This window comes from Oryctolagus cuniculus, chromosome 10 (genome assembly GCF_051225735.1).
Source record: "Oryctolagus cuniculus isolate XC-2025 breed Fujian yellow rabbit chromosome 10, ASM5122573v1, whole genome shotgun sequence".
Classification (NCBI taxonomy): Eukaryota; Metazoa; Chordata; class Mammalia; order Lagomorpha; family Leporidae; genus Oryctolagus; species Oryctolagus cuniculus.
In genome coordinates, this window is record NC_142876.1 from 89,987,679 (window position 1) to 90,005,962 (window position 18,284).

Consider the following 18,284-nt stretch of genomic DNA (forward strand, 5'->3'; position numbering starts at 1 on the left):
CCCCACAGAACGAATCCAATACCTTTGTTAGAAAATAGATCTTCACATGTTTGAGCCCAGCAAGCACAGCTCTTTTTCTTTTCAGGGATGATATTTCCAGTTGCTTAGAAGTCAAAAAGTGTGTCTCACGTGCAGTTTGGTCACTGGTAAAGCAGAGGTTGGGATGGCTCCAGGTCTGGAGAATCCTCAAATTACAACAAAATGCATTCATTTCACATTCCCTTTCTGTGTAGCTTAAGAGTTTATCTGTCTGCTGAACTTGTGGATTCATTAGGATTCTTCTGTCTGCAAATAACAAAAACCCAGCTCAACCCTTGTGAACAAGGAAGGGTTCATCTAACTGGCAAACCAAGGGTGGCTTCAGGCAAAATCCGTAGTGGTAGAGCTGGGCTCTATTCCTCTCTTCCCCTCTGTGTTCTTCTTGCTCCTGTTTGACTTAATTCCTGGGTGGACCACACAGCCAGAAGTCCTGTACTTGTATCATCAATATAGCTCTGATCATGTGGAAGAGGGACTTTTTTGGATCCCTGTAACAACATTCGAGGAAGTTGGCTCAGCGTGGGTCATGTGCTCTCTTAGAAACCATCACTGTGGCCAAATAGCACTGAGTGTTTTGGGCAGATTTGTTTCTCTGAAGGATGAGTGTGGAACAGGGTCAGACTTGGTTAGCCCATACTAGGTGATCATGGGAAGACAAGCATGTTATCTACCAACTTACTATTCTGGGAAGATCAGGGCTTAAACATTCAAAGCTCAAAAGGTAGAAGCACCATGGGTGGACAAAAATAAAAGCACTGATCCAATAGAATTCCTTTTTTATACTACACAGAACATTTTCTAATTAAAATTGCCCTAATGGAACCTTACAGTATCAGGGCTTGAATCATATTTTATTTTGAAGCTGCCTAAAATGTGCTTCAGTTATTTAAAAAAGAAAGTCACTTTTCATCATCAGCATGGTGTACTGGTTCATAGTTATTGTGCTTACTTGCTTACGTGTTGCATTATGCTTCATTGTTTGAAGATGGTTTATAATTCTGATCCATTTCTAGATCTATTCTGATCAGAAAGATTGCGTTGCAAGATTCTTCTTTATGATATTTGAAAAAACACATAGAGAGATGGAGGCTGGGCTAGATTAACGTTGTACAAATCTGATTAACATCATCTGCACTGTTTCAAAGGTCAGGTGCACTCAACGAATTTGCTTTGAAATTATTTTGTTTATTTTGTGGGCACATACATCATGAGCTTTCTAAAGGTCAAAAGTAGAGTTTGTTCTTGGATTTTAAAGCAATCTGATTTCCATTTACAGTATGCTTTGTTGACCCTAGATGTAGTAGCAGGCACAGTTAAGTCATACTTCCAGTTTGTGTTTGGTTTAATTTTCTCATGAAGAAAATCCCTGCTAGATTAAGGCAGTGCTGAAATACTCTTTTCCCTAAATTACTTTTATTTTCAACTGGGTTCATAAGAGTTTGCTACTCATCAATGACATTTGAACTATGAATGTTGGTTTCAAGTCCATTTTGTGTTCCAAAAAGTGGGAGCATCTTACTTAGCTGGTTTCTTACCTGGAAACTGGAGCAAAGTTCTAAAAACTTGGGACTCATGGGTTATTAACATTTACCTGGCAGGGGTCCTGAAACTTTATTAGTGAATGCATATAGAATTACTATATGGCTTCATAGAGAAGATGCTCCAATAAATTATACAGTGCTATTTACTATTCAGAAATCAAGTGTATAGATACATCTAGACAGATGTGCTTTCCTTACTTACTTTAAATGGTTATTTTTTTCTCTTACCATATGTACTTTACCAAAATAAAAAGAAAAATGTCTTCAGAGTATTTTGTATTCTAGTTCATTAACATTCTGGTGGAATATTAAACCTCAACACAACTCACGTATGAGTCAGTGAGGCAGGGCTAATTACAGTTTTCAGCCAGGCAGCCAATAACATTCACCATGAAACGTGGTATATGTTAAAGGCGTCTCTCTGGGCTTTTGTTGGGGGAGTGTAGGAAATTGGAAGGTTGAAAATTTCATTTTAAAAATGTCTAAATATTTTAGGGGCTGTACATTATAAATATCTCTCAGGCAAGTATTTATCACAAGCGTGACATCCTGTTATCAAAACAGAAAAAAAAAAAACCTACAGATTTGCTTTACAAACAAAACAGTGAAACCAAACAAAATCAAACAAAACAGAAACATCACAAGTCCTGAGAATGGACCATATTCTATACGGAAACAGAAAAAATCTTTTTGAACTTTAGAAAATACAATTTATTATAAGTTTTAAAAATATGTTTTATACTGAATTTAAAAATAAATTTCTTATTCCTTACAAAATCATTTTTATACCATGACTCTCTCCAGTCCATAAACATATATTAAAGACAAAAATGGTGAAAAGCATACAGAAGATATAGTGAAAGGTGAATATCATGACTAAAACACACAAATTTAGAAGCAATTATGTTATGCATATTCAAAATCTTTCCTATTTATTTGAAAAATATTTTCTAAAAATACTTATCCACACTGTTCAATAGCTGAAAGTTACATGAATAAAAGTCTTCTTTAACAAATTATTTCAAAGACATAGGTAATACATGATAAAACTATGTTCAGAAGTTCAGAAATAAAGCAGAATAAAAGATACTTCTCTCACCAATGCCATCTAATTTCTTTAAGCATTGTTCACAACTAGTTTGGATGCTTATGCAAGTTTTCTACACAAATCCAAGTACAAGCCTGCAATCTCTTCTCTGCAATTATAAACCTGCAAAGCCCCGAAAACCATAAGAATCACCTGATATAATGTTACTTATAATGTTTACCCCACACATACATGCTTTGTTTCAGAAATATTCATATGTTTGATGACAGGGTACTATTCCAAGACTGGTCTAGGCCTAGACAGTATAGGCATACTGTTCCTTTTTTTTTTTTTTAAAGATTTATTTATTTATTTATTTGAAAGGCAGAGTTACAGAGAGCAGAGGCAGAGAGAAAGAGAGAAAGAGAGAGAGAGAGAGAGAGAGAGAGAGAGAGATCGCCACCTACTCGTTCATACCCCAAGTGGCCACAATGTCTGGAGCTGGGCTGATCTTCCCAGGTCTCCCACGTGGTTGGCAGGTACCCAGTGACTTGGGACATCCTCTGCTGCTCTGCCAGGCGCATTAGCAGGGAGCTGGATAGGAAGTGGAGCATCCGGGACACAAACCAGCCCATGGATGCTGGCACTACAAATGGTGGCTTAATCTGCTAAGCCACAGTGCTGGCCACAGGCATACACCTTTCTAAAAACCAAAACCAAAAAAGAAACAAACAGAAACCAATAACAACAAAACCACCTATGAATTTCTAAAATACACCTGTTCCAAAAGTTTTGGATGAGTTATGGGAATCAGTAATTGTGTGTGTGTGTGTGTGTAGCATATAAACCTATTATGTTCACACAACTGAATCATACTATATATATTATTTGCCCACAACATGTATGGAATAGTGTAACATCTGTTAAGAACTAACCGTAGCCTGCAATGTCCTACAGGAAAACATCCATTATGTTTGATTTAATCTCCTATTCTCCCCTAATTCACTCTTCTTCAGCCACATGGGCCTCTTGGCTACTCTTCCTCTATGCCAACCTTGTTTGTACCTTTAAGCACTTGGCATTTACCATTCTTTTTGTATCTGAAACATTCTGTCTTTCTACAGAATTCCCCATGGTTGACTTCCCTCGCTTCATTGAGTCCTTGTTTTTTTTTTTTTTTTGGACAGGCAGAGTAGACAGTGAGAGAGAGAGACAGAGAGGAAGGTCTTCCTTTTGCCGTTGGTTCACCCTCCAATGGCCACCGTGGCCGGTGTGCTGCGGCTGGCGCACCACGCTGATCCGATGGCAGGAGCCAGGTACTTATCCTGGTCTCCCATGGGGTGCAGGGCCCAAGTACTTGGGCCATCCTCCACTGCACTCCCTGGCCACAGCAGAGAGCTGGCCTGGAAGAGGGGCAACCGGGACAGAATCCGGCGCCCCGACCGGGACTAGAACCTGGTGTGCCAGCGCCGCAAGGCGGAGGATTAGCCTAGTGAGCCCTGGCGCTGGCCTCATTGAGTCCTTTGTTCAAATGACCTCCCTTCAAAGAGGCCTTCTGTGACCCCCCCCTCCCCCATCTAAAAGAAGACCATGTATCACTTTCTAGGCTCTGGCTCTCCTTTTTTTTCCCTAGCAGTTATCAACATCTTTGCTATCTTATAAATTTGTATACCAGTGTCTGTTTTGTCTTCTCTCATGAGGATAAGGGTATTTTTATTCACTTAAAAAATTATTTGAAAGCTAGAATTTCAATGACAGCTCTTCCATCCACAGGTTCACTCTCCAAATGCCTACAAAAGCCAGGCCAAATCCAAGAGATGGGAACTCAGTTCAGGTCTCCCACATGTTTGGGCAGGGACTAAGTACTGAATCCATCAGCTGCTGTCACCCAGGCACATTAGCAGGAAGCTGGGTTGGAAACAGATGCAGAGGCTGAACTTGGTTCCAGGCACTCAAATAGAGGATGCAGGTACCCCAAGTGGTGACTTAAGTTGGTTCTCTACAACACCCAGTCCAGGGTAGTGAGGTTTTTTTATGACTCATTCACTAGTGCGTTCCAAGCATCTAGAACAATGCCTGCCATATAATTTGTGATCAATAAATATTTGTTGAATGAGTTTTCCCTTTTGCCTCCAAATTAAGCAATTCAGTGTATAGTTAAAATGTTTCCAGTTGTGGCCGGCGCCGCGGCTCAACAGGCTAATCCTCCGCCTTGTGGCGCCGGCACACTGGGTTCTAGTCCCTGTTGGGGTGCTGGATTCTGTCCCGGTTGTCCCTCTTCCAGGCCAGCTATCTGCTGTGGCCAGGGAGTGCAGTGGAGGATGGCCCAAGTGCTTGAGCCCTACACCCCATGGGAGACCAGGATAAGTACCTGGCTCCTGCCATCGGATCAGCACGGTGCGCCGGCTGCAGCGCGCTGGCCGCGGTGGCCATTGGAGGATGAACCAACGGCAAAGGAAGACCTTTCTCTCTGTCTCTCTCTCTCACTGTCCACTCTGCCTGTCAAAAAAATAAAAAAAAATTTAAAAAATAAAAATAAAAAATGTTTCCAGTTGCTTTTCATTTTTTACTTTTATATTTTGGCAAACTAAAAAATGTGCCTACAATACTCTGATGAGCTGACCCTTAGGACTCTTTGGTCCCTTTTACCACTGCCCTACTTCCAGTCTAGGCTGTAGGCTGATGAATCTACCTATCTGACCTCTGTGCTTGTCATGTTCTGTTGGCTCTGCCTGGAACCCCTTCCTCTTCCCCTGTAGGTGGGAGAATTGGCTCATTCTGGCCTTGTCTCATATGTGGCATCAGATTTATTTGTTTACGTATTTTCATGCTTACAGTATTCACTACTCTTCAACTGCAGGCACTGTCTTTTGGTGAAGCCAGCCTCTAACACCATGGCCAGCACAGTCTTCAGTATATGAAAATCAAAACTGAATTGATATTGCATCCCATTCTGTACTAATGGAATATTTCTTAATTTTCTTCAGGCTTTTTAAATGAGTTTTATCTTCTAGAAGGAAGAAATGCCTTTATAGTTGTGAAACAAGGGCAATGTTTTTAGAGGCATAATTTCTCGATGGAGAGTGATGAAAAATCATAACTTATCTCTGAGCTACCCTAGTGAGATCACAGCTTGGACACCAAGCTTCGTTTTATGCACCTTATGTTCTAGGTAACTGGAAGATGATTGCAAAAGATGGCAGTAAGAAGGATTAAGTGTGATTATTTATGAGACATAGTTAAAAGGAGACAGCATGCATATGTTCACTAACTATAGGGAATAGACCAATCTCTAAATATCTGACGAACAAATCTATCCAAGGAATACATGTACCAGTGAACAACAAAGGGATAAATAAGATGGCTGAGAAGAAAGGGTGAAATTTACAGAAATTTGAGTATGCCATCAGAGCTCTTACCAGCAACCAGAAGTAGCCAATAGCAGCCAAAAACATTATTATTTATGGTTGAGAAATTTGTGAAGGAAATGGGAGCATTTGGATACAGCAGAGTTTGTCAACCCTCCTCTACTTTGTGTTACAAAAACTAATGCACTGCTTTTTCTTTTTTCATATTATATAATGTTTAAGAAAAATAAATCCCCCCCAAGATTCTTGTCTGAAAGCCAGGATTATGACCTGTCACATATGGCTGTGATGAATTATGCAGAATGTTGAACTCTTTGACCTGTAAGGCTTTTCCAGTTTTGAAATTCTGTTTCCATGGTAAAGATTTCCTAGGTCCTGTTCTTTAAGAGGGTGCTGATGAGAGTGTTCAAGAAAAGCAGTGCAGGATGTGACCATCAGGCTTTCCACACAGAAGGATGGTCACAAGCTTTGTGACAGTGAGAGGTTACTGTAAGTTCACCTGTGCTTCTTAACTTTATGACTTAGCTGACTGTTGCAAGTGGTACAAATGTCAGGCTTTTACTTCTTAGCCTGTTTGGATCTCTGTGGCCATAACATAGTCTTTCATTGCCTCACTGACCATATATTGATGGAGGGCTACTACTGAGTAAGACAAAAACAACATTTTTGGCTTTATGGAGCTTACATTTTATGTAGAGGAGACAAATGAAAAACAGGAGAAATAAATGGTGACTGTAATTTCAAGGATAGCTATTTGCTATGAAGAATTACTGTTAACAACATAACCCACCAAAGTCTTTCAGAGAATTTTTTGAGGTCTAAAGATCACCTAGATCTTTATGTTGCTGTTGCAGAAAAATCCAAACCCTTTACTTGTGTTTCTTCAAGATTTTGAAATGAAAAACACTGTCTTTAGTGTTCTCTCTTTAAATTCTCTTTCCCCCTTTCCTGATTTTCTTCCTCTTTGCTGTATGCCACCCCAATCCCTGTGACTCCCCCGCAAGTCCCCAAAGAGTTCCTATTTCCAGCATAAAAGAAGGTTTTGTTACTGTTTGGGTTTTGTGTCCTGGTGAAGATTTAGAAAGTACAGTCTGAATTGTTCACATAAAGCACACAAGGCAGTAGGTTTGTTTTTTTTTTTTTTTTTTGGTATTTATATACTTAATTTTGGAATTATTCTCAGTCTGCCAATCTCAGTGACTTGAGCTGATGGTAAACCAAAGTCAACTGGAGCAGATCCTTGTTGTGCCTGCTGATACCCCCTACTCCCTTTCTATGTCAGTGTATACCTGCCTGACTTGTGCTTTTTTCTGGTCACTGGGGCGATTCTGTGCACTCGTGCAGCCTGCCGGATAAACCAGGGACTTCAAAGCCCCTGAAAGCAGCCCCTAATCATTGATTGATGGCAATGCTGTTTAAACAACAGCATGTTCTCGTCTTCATGGTGGAATAACTCCCATCTCAGGTACAGGTTGCATGCACATGGTTTCCCAGAGATCCTCAGGAAGATGAAGCTCCGGTGGCCTCCCGCAGCAGCTGCTGAATAGGGCAGCTATTTTTGTCCATCTTTCCTTCTTATGTCACTTTCCTACTCTCTCACTGGTGTTTTGTGCAATTACTTGACAAATACATCCCTCGCACTTGAAGGGAGTCCAGGATCTGCTTCTGGGAAAATCCAAACTAAGGTGATTATTAACTCAATCAAGGTGCAGCTCGGAGAGTAATCTCTCGACTGATTGTCTTGGTACGTGGAGATGCTGGGTTCAAGGCAAGTGTCATGTTTTAGTGCTTGTTGAGATTGTGAATGCCCAGCAGGCAGCATCGTCCACAGCTGGAGTAATAAGTATATGCTCACTTGAGGCTGTTCAACAGTGGTGTAATAATCATTAGAAACCAGCGTAGATCCTGAATATGTTCATGACATTCGCCTTCTGTCTGTTAAATGGAAGTTGTAGATTGTAGACTGATACTTCCTCAGGAGAGGAGTCTGGTTGTTGAGCTTTCTGGTTTCAGATGGCTCAGTGATTTTCTTCCACGTTTCATCTGGCTGCTGACATGTGTTGAAATCTCTCATGCTGATCAGCTTGAGGAAAGCTGGGACTGCTGAGCTAAGTCTGTGCTCGTAAAAGCTAGAAAGAACTGATGCATCATAGGAAACAACCCCAAATTGTCAGAAGATGAGGCTGGGAACCCTGAACAAGGGTTTTAATCCCTATGCACAAAATTGTTTCTGCATGCACAACGATCATATTCCCACTGTTTTAACGGCGATTGTTTTCAATTTTATCTGGTTATTCACAATTCTCTAATATCTTACATGGCCATGGTGTCTCTATGACGTTTTATAATCCAGTGTGTCGTCTTCTGTGAGTCAATCTTACAAGGACATCTGTATTTCATATCAGGACACTTTGGTATGACACCTTACTATTCTCTGTGGGGTTCAAACACCAGAAAGGATGAAAGACCTAGGACTTTTTGTAATCAACTGCATGTAATGAATCAGCCAAAGAAAGATGTGAGGGGCGTGGGGATGAGGAAGAAAATGGTAACCTGGAAAGTGGAGACCTGTCTCAGTGTTGGTCCAAGTGTAACTGTCCTTTGTTTTTCCCTTTAAAAATGTAAAAGATGGCTGGCAAATCTCTCTCCTTCCTTGGACCTAGGATTGAGTGGGAAGGGAACAACAAGGAAGGGGGTATCTTTAAGAGGAGAAGGGGCGCTCGCTTCAGCAGCACATATACTAAAAAAAAGAGGAGAAGGGGATAAAGGAAGCAGAATGGTGCCTTGGCAAGAGTCAAAAGGCCAGGATTGTAGTCCCTTTCTAGGTGCTGCATGGCCTTGTGGAAGTTATTTAGCTATTCTGCAATTTGTAATAGCTTTTATAGCAAAAATAAGTTTACTTCTCATACTTCACTAGACCCAGGACATCTGGAGATTAGGAATTGGGTCTGGATCAATGATTTCACCAGCACCCACATGGCATCTGGTGCAGAATACATTGAGAAAGTCATTTGGAACTAAAAAAGGAAGCAAGCACGCAGAATACTGGTAGTGAGAGATGAGTTTAATTGATCTTCACCAGTGAAAGGGGAAATACAATGGGGACAAGTGTCTCTAAATTTCCTTCAATTATTTAAAATTTATTTCCTGTGTGCCAGGCACTTTTCTAGGTGCTAGGAAAACCGAAGGGGCCAAAACCAAAAGTCTCCATCAGTATGGATCTTGCATTTTAATGAGCAAGTAGGTCAATTTTACACCTTGTTTGGCAAACACAAGTTATACAGGGAAAAACAGCACAGAAACGGGGAGAGGATGGGGAAAGCGAGGCTACGGTGCCAGGGAAGGCCGAGTGTAGTCAACTGGATCAGTTACAGGACTGCAAGAAACATAGCGGAAGATTTAAAGAGCAAGGAAAGGCCCTCAGTGGGGGTAAAGAAACCAAAGCAAATGCGCCCACTGGGGGAGTCGTGAGGGCGCAAATCAAGCACGTTTTGGCAGGAAAGGCAAAGTCATCCTTTCTTTTCATATGTTTCTCTTTCTACATGGAAAACGCCAACAACTGTGCGACGCCTGACAGAAATCCTTCTCAAAGGGATTCTCCCCTCAGCTTCTCTCGGGACGGTCTTTAACCGCCCCTAAATTAGGGATTGCGGCCATTCTGGTTTCCGATTGGCCCGGTGTAGGGCGTGTCCTGTGCTTATTGGGCGGTGCCCCTGTCCTCAGACGAGCGGCCATCTTGTGTCCCGCCCCTGCTCAGCCCTGCGGAGCCGTCTGGGAATTGTAGTTCCAGCCCCGCTCTGTCCCGGCGCGGGACTTTTTGCTCTCTGTTTCAGGTCCCTCAGGCGGCCACCCTAGTGAGCACACGCTCGGGCGGCGTCCTACCCCGCACTCTCTCCTGCCTTTTATTCCAGCTACTACGATCTTGGAAGGTAGGGGCGAAGGGCACGGCCGAGTGGAACAGAGTTTCTGGTGCGTGGGTCTGGGTTTCCACAAGCGTGCAGTCCTTACCCCCTCAGCCAGGTGGGGCGGGGGCTGGGCCAGCGCCGCTCGCGGGGCAGAAGGCTTCTATCTGGAGGATTCGCACTCCACCCGCGCCAGTCTTCTCAGGGTTGCAACTTGAGCGCCCTGCAGCTTGCGCGCCGGCCCCAGCCCTAACGTGCCCCTCCTCCGCTGCATTTTGCAAGTGGGGAAACTGAGGCACGGAGCCACGCCAAGCGGGTCCAGGGGACGCCCCAGTTCTCAGCCTGGTGGTTGTAGGTGTAGTTGTCAATCTTATAGTCAATCCACAGCAATCCCTATCCCCTCAGGTCTGTGTTAAGCACGCACCTCTGGGTTCTCTTTGCAAAGAGGGGCAGAACACGTGCCCAGTGTTAAGCAGAGCATAAATAAGGAAGTACATGGGGAGAGAATTGGACCTTTGGTATTTAAAAACAAGAAAAAACCAAAAACAGAAAAAGAGCAGTGAATTGCTTGTCGCAGAACTCATCAGAAGTGTGTGGAACGTTATTGCACCTTGTTTACGGTTTACAGTTTTTAGTTTTAGTTTCACACGCGGACTTTGTAAGGGATCTCCACGTGAGGGGGGAAAAGGAGGCCAGTTAGTGGAATGTGAGCCGGGTTTGCAGCTTCCCCTATGGGTTCATGGTCTGCCTCTGCTGTGTGACCTTGGCTGACCAACTCACGGGCTGCTCCCAGCTCAAGCGGCCCAGAGATGCTGCCTGAAACCCGAAATCTAAATTGAGGTCATGCTTGTCAAAGTTTGCCATGCAGACTTACTGCTGTTACTATTCTCGGTTGCTCAAAAGTGTGCTGGGGACCGGCAGAAAATAGCCCCACGGTTGTCTTAGAAAGGTTCTGCCCCGGCCTCGATTTGTCAAGGGCGGTTCCGCATTCGCACCTTTTTCAGCTGGATGTACCTGAACACTCCCACTTGGGCTCCATTTTAAGTCCGGCAGCCTGGACAGCGGAGGATTCTGGGAGTTGGAGTCCGGTCTCTTGTTTCCCCGCGGGCTGGTACTCCAGTTTCCAGCGTGCATTTGGTGCAGCGAGGTGTCTCTTGGGAGATGAAGTCTCACGTCTAGCCCCTGCGTGACGTAGCTCCTTTACTTAGAACTACAGCTCCCATATGACTGCGTTCCCGGTTGCTATCGTCTGTGTCCACCTGCTTCTAGCTGGGACTATATCTGTTAGTAAAGATTTCTTGGTGGTTTTGGTTTCTTTGCCTGTTTAATATAGGTTTTAAAAAACTGGGAATGTCGTTCTAGATACTATATTTGGAATTATGGTGGATGATTTTCCAGTTATTAAATAGGAATGTGCACACTTTCAGGAAGCTAATCCTGGACAGTTAGCATAGCATGTTCACATCTTTTTAAATAATGCTGTGCCCTCTATTTGTAGATGGGAAAAAACTAGAGGAGATTGGTTTTCCGTGGTTAACATAACTAATAATAAAAGTGAAAATCTGTATGATCGTTATATAGTTTAGTTCAATCTTAAAAGCTATGTGAGAGAGTTTGAGAGAAATAACTTTATAATAATTTTATAGATGAGAAAACTAAGGCTAGGGAAGTTCAGCAACTTGTTCAAGAGAGCTCAGTTAGTGAATACAAGTACTGGAATTGTAATCCCTTCTGCCTTTAATTTTCATTACAGAGCAGAGAGGAAGCCCAGCATTTCTGACTGCAGAATTTGGAATCTTTCCATTATATCATGTTGCCTCTTTGGTTAGACACTAAACGTTGGAGCTACAAAACCTTTGAGATCATTTAAATCTGAGGCAAAGATATTGGAACAGTTCCTGGCACACAGTAAAGGTTCCACAAATGTTACCTATATATAGCTTTATAATATCTTTATGTTAGAGAAGAAGAAACTGGCCCAGGTGGTAAAGCAGTTTGCCCAAGGTCACACAGTTGGTTTGTATCAGAGATGACAGTCAACTCAAGCATCTTATTTCCAAGTCCAGGGTTATGTTCATTCCACCAGCAGTCAGCTAGCAGGAGCACCAGATGTGTACTTGTTTAGATGATGATTTTTTCTGTAATGTATTCTTTCTAGGCCACACACAAGGAACAATTGTTGTGAAGTCTTTGTGTTATTACTGTTCTTTGTGTGTGTTATTACTATCAGTGTAACAGTCCATTAATTCAGTAAATGTTTTTTGTGCATTTGTGTGTGCAGTCTAGGTGCAGGGACCATAGATGAAAAGCTATACCTTAATGGATTAGGACTGCAAGGACCTTGTAAATCTAATTGTCTTTCATCTTACAAATGACAGGAGTGACACACAAAGTAGTCTTCAATCTTCGACTCACAGCCTGTGTCAAAGCATCCTCTTTGTGCAAGGGGGCAGATTTTGGAAGCCTGTGAATGTTTGGTGGCATGCTCTAGGAAAGATTTTTGTGTCCTCATCTTCATTTGTGTGTACTACATGCTGCTTCACTGTGCTCTGTTTCTATTTTGGGAATTAGTGTTGTTTTGGCTACCAATACTCTTTTCTCTATGATTTCAGACACTTGGGAACAAAATCTGACACTTTGCATTCAGAGATGTGAAAATCTAGCCCTCTAATAGACTAGCAGAACTGTACATGAATTATTGCAAAGTTTGGTTTCATTTAGAAAACAAATAGCCCTTTCAATTATGTATTCACAATTAACAAGGCAGGTAACTCTCACCTCCTTTGTGTGAAAGATGATTTCTGTATAATTAGATGATAAAGTAACAGTTTTGTAATTATTGGCTAAACATTCCAAAAGCAGTCACTATGTGAAAAGTTGTCCCCATCAACCTCTGCATCTCTGGTGTTTTTCATTCAGCTTCCACTATGATCTCCTGACCATTCTCAGTCCTGAAAACACCTTTGTGGAACTACAATTCATAAGCACCCCAGAGTTCTATTCCCATGTTTTTTTCTTAAATCTCAAGTTTCTCTTTTAATGTAGAAATGCAGCTTTGAAATGTAAGATGTAGGAGGTTCCTTTCCTTTGAACATGTGCATTGCAGAGAAAATTCTCAGCCTTTGAGGATGTTCTCTGAGGGGCTCTTGGGGGTGTGTCCATGTCTATGACTTCTCAGATGAGAAAGTGATCCAAATAGCAAAACAAAGTAGAGACACTGTAGAGATTGGGTATGTGGAGATCTGTGCTTTGTATCACAGCCCTGCCTCTAAGGTTACCTAGCCCTTGGTTTTGTCTCTGTAAAATAGGAATAATGAGCATTTGTAACCATATAGTGATGATATAGAAAAAAACTGTGTTTGAAATTGACCATGTTGTCAGACTCTCAATAGCTTTCAGTCTAATAATAATAATATTAATAGTTTTTTTTGCCTATTTTTAATGTAGAACTGATAGATGAAAATTCAGATTTATTCAGGATTTAAACTAGAGCCAGGTATCTACTTTATAAAGGATTTATCATTTGTTTTCTTAACGTAGCAAGTTTGGCCATCACATTTAGACTATGAAGAAACCCACAACTCTTGATAAGCCATCTTGGCAGCGCAGTGACACTGTTGTGTGGGCAGAGAAATAGGGAAGTTTTTGACTCGGATTTACTGTCTGCTTAGAGGTCCCTGATCCATCTGTGTATGAAATTTTGCATTAAAAAGCGGCCTGTTTCTGTCAGTGGGGCCTTCTGTCCACCTCTAGAAAGACCAAGGCCCATCCCAGGAGTCTCAGGGTTAAAGCAAAGCAGTTGTCAACCAGCTGGTGAGTAATCCCAGAGCAGTGGCCATTTGGACACAGAAGTACTGCTTTCTAAAGCTGACAACTCCAGTTGCCACGAGGTTACTGATTAGGAGGTGAGTTACTGCAAAGGGGTGATGCTAGGGACAGGGAAGGAATAGTAGGAATGAGAATCACAGTAAGAACAAAGATGGGACGGGCAAAGGAAACAACCTAGGCCTTCGGTATCCCATGCTTGTCTCAATGTGCAGCTGTTAGAACGATGAATGTGGCTGATGAGAAAGTGGTGATGGTGGTGTATTCTAAGTGAGGAAGAGCTCAGAAGGGAAGAAAGGAGGAAGTGAAAAAAGAAGATGAGCAGACACGAAGTCAGACTTGGGTATGAAAATGAAAGGCTGGAGGAGAGAGGGTGGTGCAGCTATAGACATAGCACGGGCTCTAGGAGGTATTGTGCACAGTCCTGTTGCCTGTATTTTGAAAGAATTTTGGACTTTATTCCAAGGACATTGGGGAAACCATTTAAGTCTGAGCAATGGAATGTTTGGATTTTAAAAAGTATACATGAGGTATGGATAATGAATTTGTGAGAGGGAATAGCTGATGTGGAAAAATCAATTAGATCTGAGCTTCTTGAACTTTAAGGTGCACATGAATATCTTGCTTATCTTAAAATGCAAATTCTGCTTTAGCAGATCTGGAATGGACCAGAGAGTCAGTCATTCTAATGGGCTGATGTTCCTGGTCCGTGAACCGTACTTGTAGTAACGAGTACTCAGGAAATTGAGTGGGCTGGGGGGGGGGGGAATTCAGATTTACTCAGGATGGCTATGGGACTGGATTCTAGAGAGCAAAAGACTTGGGTTTTAATGCTGCTCCTACCACTTACTCTCTGTGTGACTCTTGGGGAAAATGTCCTAATCTCTCTGAGCCTCACTTTCCTCAGCTGCGAAGTGGGGGTAATGATCCTGTTGCAAAGGACTGTTTCAAGTTTCCCATGTGGTAACCCATGGAAAGTGTTTAGCACAGGAACTGGCACTTCAGAATGGTAGCTTGTGATTTTACCTTTATTTTTACTACCAATGACAACTCAAAACATGCTGCTTCATGTTTATCATATTTTGAATATTAAGTGGAGTGGGTTACCTTTACTTCTGTTTTGTTTACCTTTCACATATGATACCTGGAACTTCCTCAATCCTTTGTAAAATTTTGAGTGTTAGGGTGCAGGAGAGGAGCAGCCTCTTTTCTTCACCCATCCTAGGTTTATGGTTAAGGTGCCCATAACAAAAGGCAGATTAACAAGAGAAAAGCATATGCATTTATTTACTATACATTTTACATGACACAGCAGTCATCTTGAAGAAATAAAGACCTTAGGAAATGAATAAACCTGTGTATTGTTTTTTAGAAGTATTTATTTATTTATTTGAAAGGCAGAGTTACAGAGGGAGAGAAGGAGACACACACACACACACACACAGAGAGAGAGAGAGAGAGAAAGAATGTTCCATTCACTGGTTCACTCCCCAGATGGCCACAACAGCCAGGGCTCGGCCAGGCCAAAGCCAGGAGCTAGGAGCTTCTTTGGGTCTTACACGTGAGTGCAGAGGCCCAAGGACTTGGGCCATCTTCTGCTGCTTTCCCATGCACATTAGCAGAAAGAGGATCAGAAGCAGAGCATTGGGATTTGAACTGGTGCCCACATGGGATGCCGGCACTACAGACATCAGCTTAACCCTGAGTGCCACAGCACTGGACCAAATCTGTGTATTTTTTATTCTATGTTTGAAAGAGAAGTGTATAGTTGTAGTACAGTATGATTGGATGAAAAATTTGATCGAATGATAATAAACAGGATAAAACATACTACTATGTTTTGGGTATGATTTAAGGTGTCCCCCAAGACTTCATGTGTTGGAAGCTTGGTTGCCAGTGTGATGATATTAAGAGGTGGTGCCCAGAGGAATGTAACCAGACTAAATGTAATTCTCATCAAACTTGTGATCAATGCTTAAAAGAGAACTGTTATAAAAAGCGAGCCTGACCCCAGAATCACTCTCTGGCATCTCTGTCTTCTTCCCCTCCGTCTTGCATATGTTCCTACCATGATGCTTTCCATCACGATGTGACACAGCAAGGGAGCCTGCACCAGAGGCCAAAGTGCTCACTGTTAGACTTTGAACCACCAAAATTGTGAGCTATATAAACCTCTTTTTTTTTTTTTTTAAATACATTATCATCCTCAGGTATTTTGTTAACAGAAAATGGACAAAAAGTTGTAGTGCGTTCATCATCTTTTTGCTACTCTAACATAATACCTAACACATACTGTTTAGAAAGAAGGAAGTTTATTTTGCTTTAGAGTTTCGGAGGTTCATAGTGCAGGATTGGGTGGCCTAGGCCATTTGGCGAGGCCAGGGCAAGGCAGTAGTAGAGTGTGTGCAGAGGAAGGGTCACATGACAATCCTGGAAGCAGAGAGAGTGGATGGACCCAACTTTTATAACTTTTATAACTCACCATCTCATGGGAATTATTTTTAAGGGTGTGCCCCCTCCCCCTCAGTGATCCAAGGCCCTCCCACTAAGTCCACTTCAGAAGTACCATAACTGGAATATGTTTCCATGATTTTAGTACCATTAACTTATGACTTTGTGCCTTAAAATCTCTGCCTGAGTTTGGGAGTCCATATCCTATTCAAATCGTAGCACATAGTAAGGCTCATTGGTTCAGATTCTTTACTATGACACTTTGTCTTCAGATATAAGAATGTTCTTTCCTTGGGGAAAAGAGGGGAAAGTGAGAGTGACTTTTCTGCTTCTGCTGTTTTATCAAATTCTTTCAGTTAAAATATTTAGAGCTAGCTTGTTCTGAACCCCAATATGGGCAAGTAGATGCACTTCAGGCCATGCAGTTGAGTCTTTCTACATTTGATGGAAAATATCTGGGGTCTTTAAAGCAACATGTTATATCTGATTATTAAGATAGAGATCTGTAGCCCCTTTCCTGCGAATGGAAATTTATTCTTTCTTTATATAATTTTAATCAGTTTGAATTGCTTTCCAACCAGTGGTTCACAGCACCGGCTGCAATTAGAATCACTTGGGCCTAGTTTTTCTAGAGAAATTCAATCAGAGTAGAGCCAGGTGTTGGTATTTTGTTTCTTAGGTTTTCCAAGTGATTTTAATGTGCATTTAGGACTGAGTACCACTGAGTCTTGGCAATATTGAGTTTCAGGTTGTGCTTTCTCTTCTTGGTGTTTAGTTCATTTTATCTTCATGGCTGGGAAAAAAAAAGCCACTAAAAGAATGTTCTAAAGAAAGCGAGGTAACTGATTACTTTAACCAATAACGTGCTTCCATTTTAATGCAGTAGCTTGGACTGGGTCACTTTAGAGGTGCAGTCTATTTAAAGTTTACTTTCTCTCTCTTTTTTTTTTAAGATTTTATTTTATTTATTTGAAAGATAAGTTACAGAGTGAGGTAGAGACAGAGAGAGAGGTCTTCCATCCGCTGGTTCACTTCCCAGATGGCCACAGTGGCTGGAGCTGTGCCGATCCGAAGCCAGGAGCCAGGAGCTTCTTCCGGGTCTCCCTCGCGGGTGCAGGGTCCCAAGGGCTTGGGCCATCTTCTGCTTTCCCAGGCCATAGCAGAGAGCTAGATCGGAAGAGGAGCAGCCGGGCCTAGAACCGGAGCCCAGATGGGATGCTGGCGCTTCAGGCCAGGGCTTTAACCCACTGGGCCACAGCGCTGGCTGATACTTTCTATTTTTAAAAATTGTTACCCCTACCCTTCATTTAGTGGTAGAATAATTAAGTGAATTTGATCAAATATCATTCACTTTGTGTTATTCCTAATATGTAGAGACTGGAGAGGAAGGAAAAAAAAACCAACCTCTTCTACCCTCTTAATTTTGCTCTTAGTTCCCCTTGAAATTAGACTAACAAAAAATAGATTGTCAAGATAAACCGTTGGGACTAGAGCTGTGGCACAGTGGGTAAAGCCACTGCCTGCAGTGCCGGCATACCATATGTATTGGGTAAAGTGCCGGCATCCCATATGGGTGCTGGTTCAAGTTCCAGCTGTTCTACTTCCGATCCAGCTCTCTGCTGTGGCTTGGGAAAGCAGTAGAAGATGGCCCAAGCCCTTGGGCCCCTGCACGCATGTGGGAGACCCAGAAGAAGCTTCTGGCTCCTGGTTTTAGATCGACCCAGCTCTGCCTATTGCAGCCATTTTGTGAGTGAACCAGTGGATGGAAGATCTCTATCTGCCTCTTTCAAATAAATAAATAAATCTTCAAAAAAAAATTGTCTTAAGATGTGTATACAGGGGCTGGCGCCACGGCTCACTAGGCTAATCCTCCGCGTTGTGGCACCGGCATACCGGGTTCTAGTCCCGGTCGGGGCACCGGATTCTGTCCCGGTTGCCCCTCTTCCAGGCCAGCTCTCTGCTGTGGCCAGGGAGTGCAGTGGAGGATGGCCCAAGTGCTTGGGCCCTGCACCCCATGGGAGACCAGGAGAAGCACCTGGCTCCTGGCTTCGGATCAGCGCGGTGCGCCGGCCATTGGAGGGTGAACCAACGGCAAAGGAAGACCTTTCTCTCTGTCTCTCTCTCTCACTGG

At 42.5% G+C, this 18,284-nt stretch overlaps 1 protein-coding gene across 1 annotated transcript in view; it reads left to right on the forward strand.

Moving 5' to 3' along the window:
• The first annotated feature begins 9,673 nt into the window (after positions 1-9,673).
• Positions 9,674-18,284, forward strand: part of FHIT (fragile histidine triad diadenosine triphosphatase) — a 1,587,164-nt gene continuing 1,578,553 nt past the window's right edge. Inside the window, exon 1 of the mRNA XM_002713411.6 lies at positions 9,674-9,904. The gene's annotated coding sequence lies outside the window, so the exon portion shown is untranslated. The remainder of the gene's footprint in view (positions 9,905-18,284) is intronic.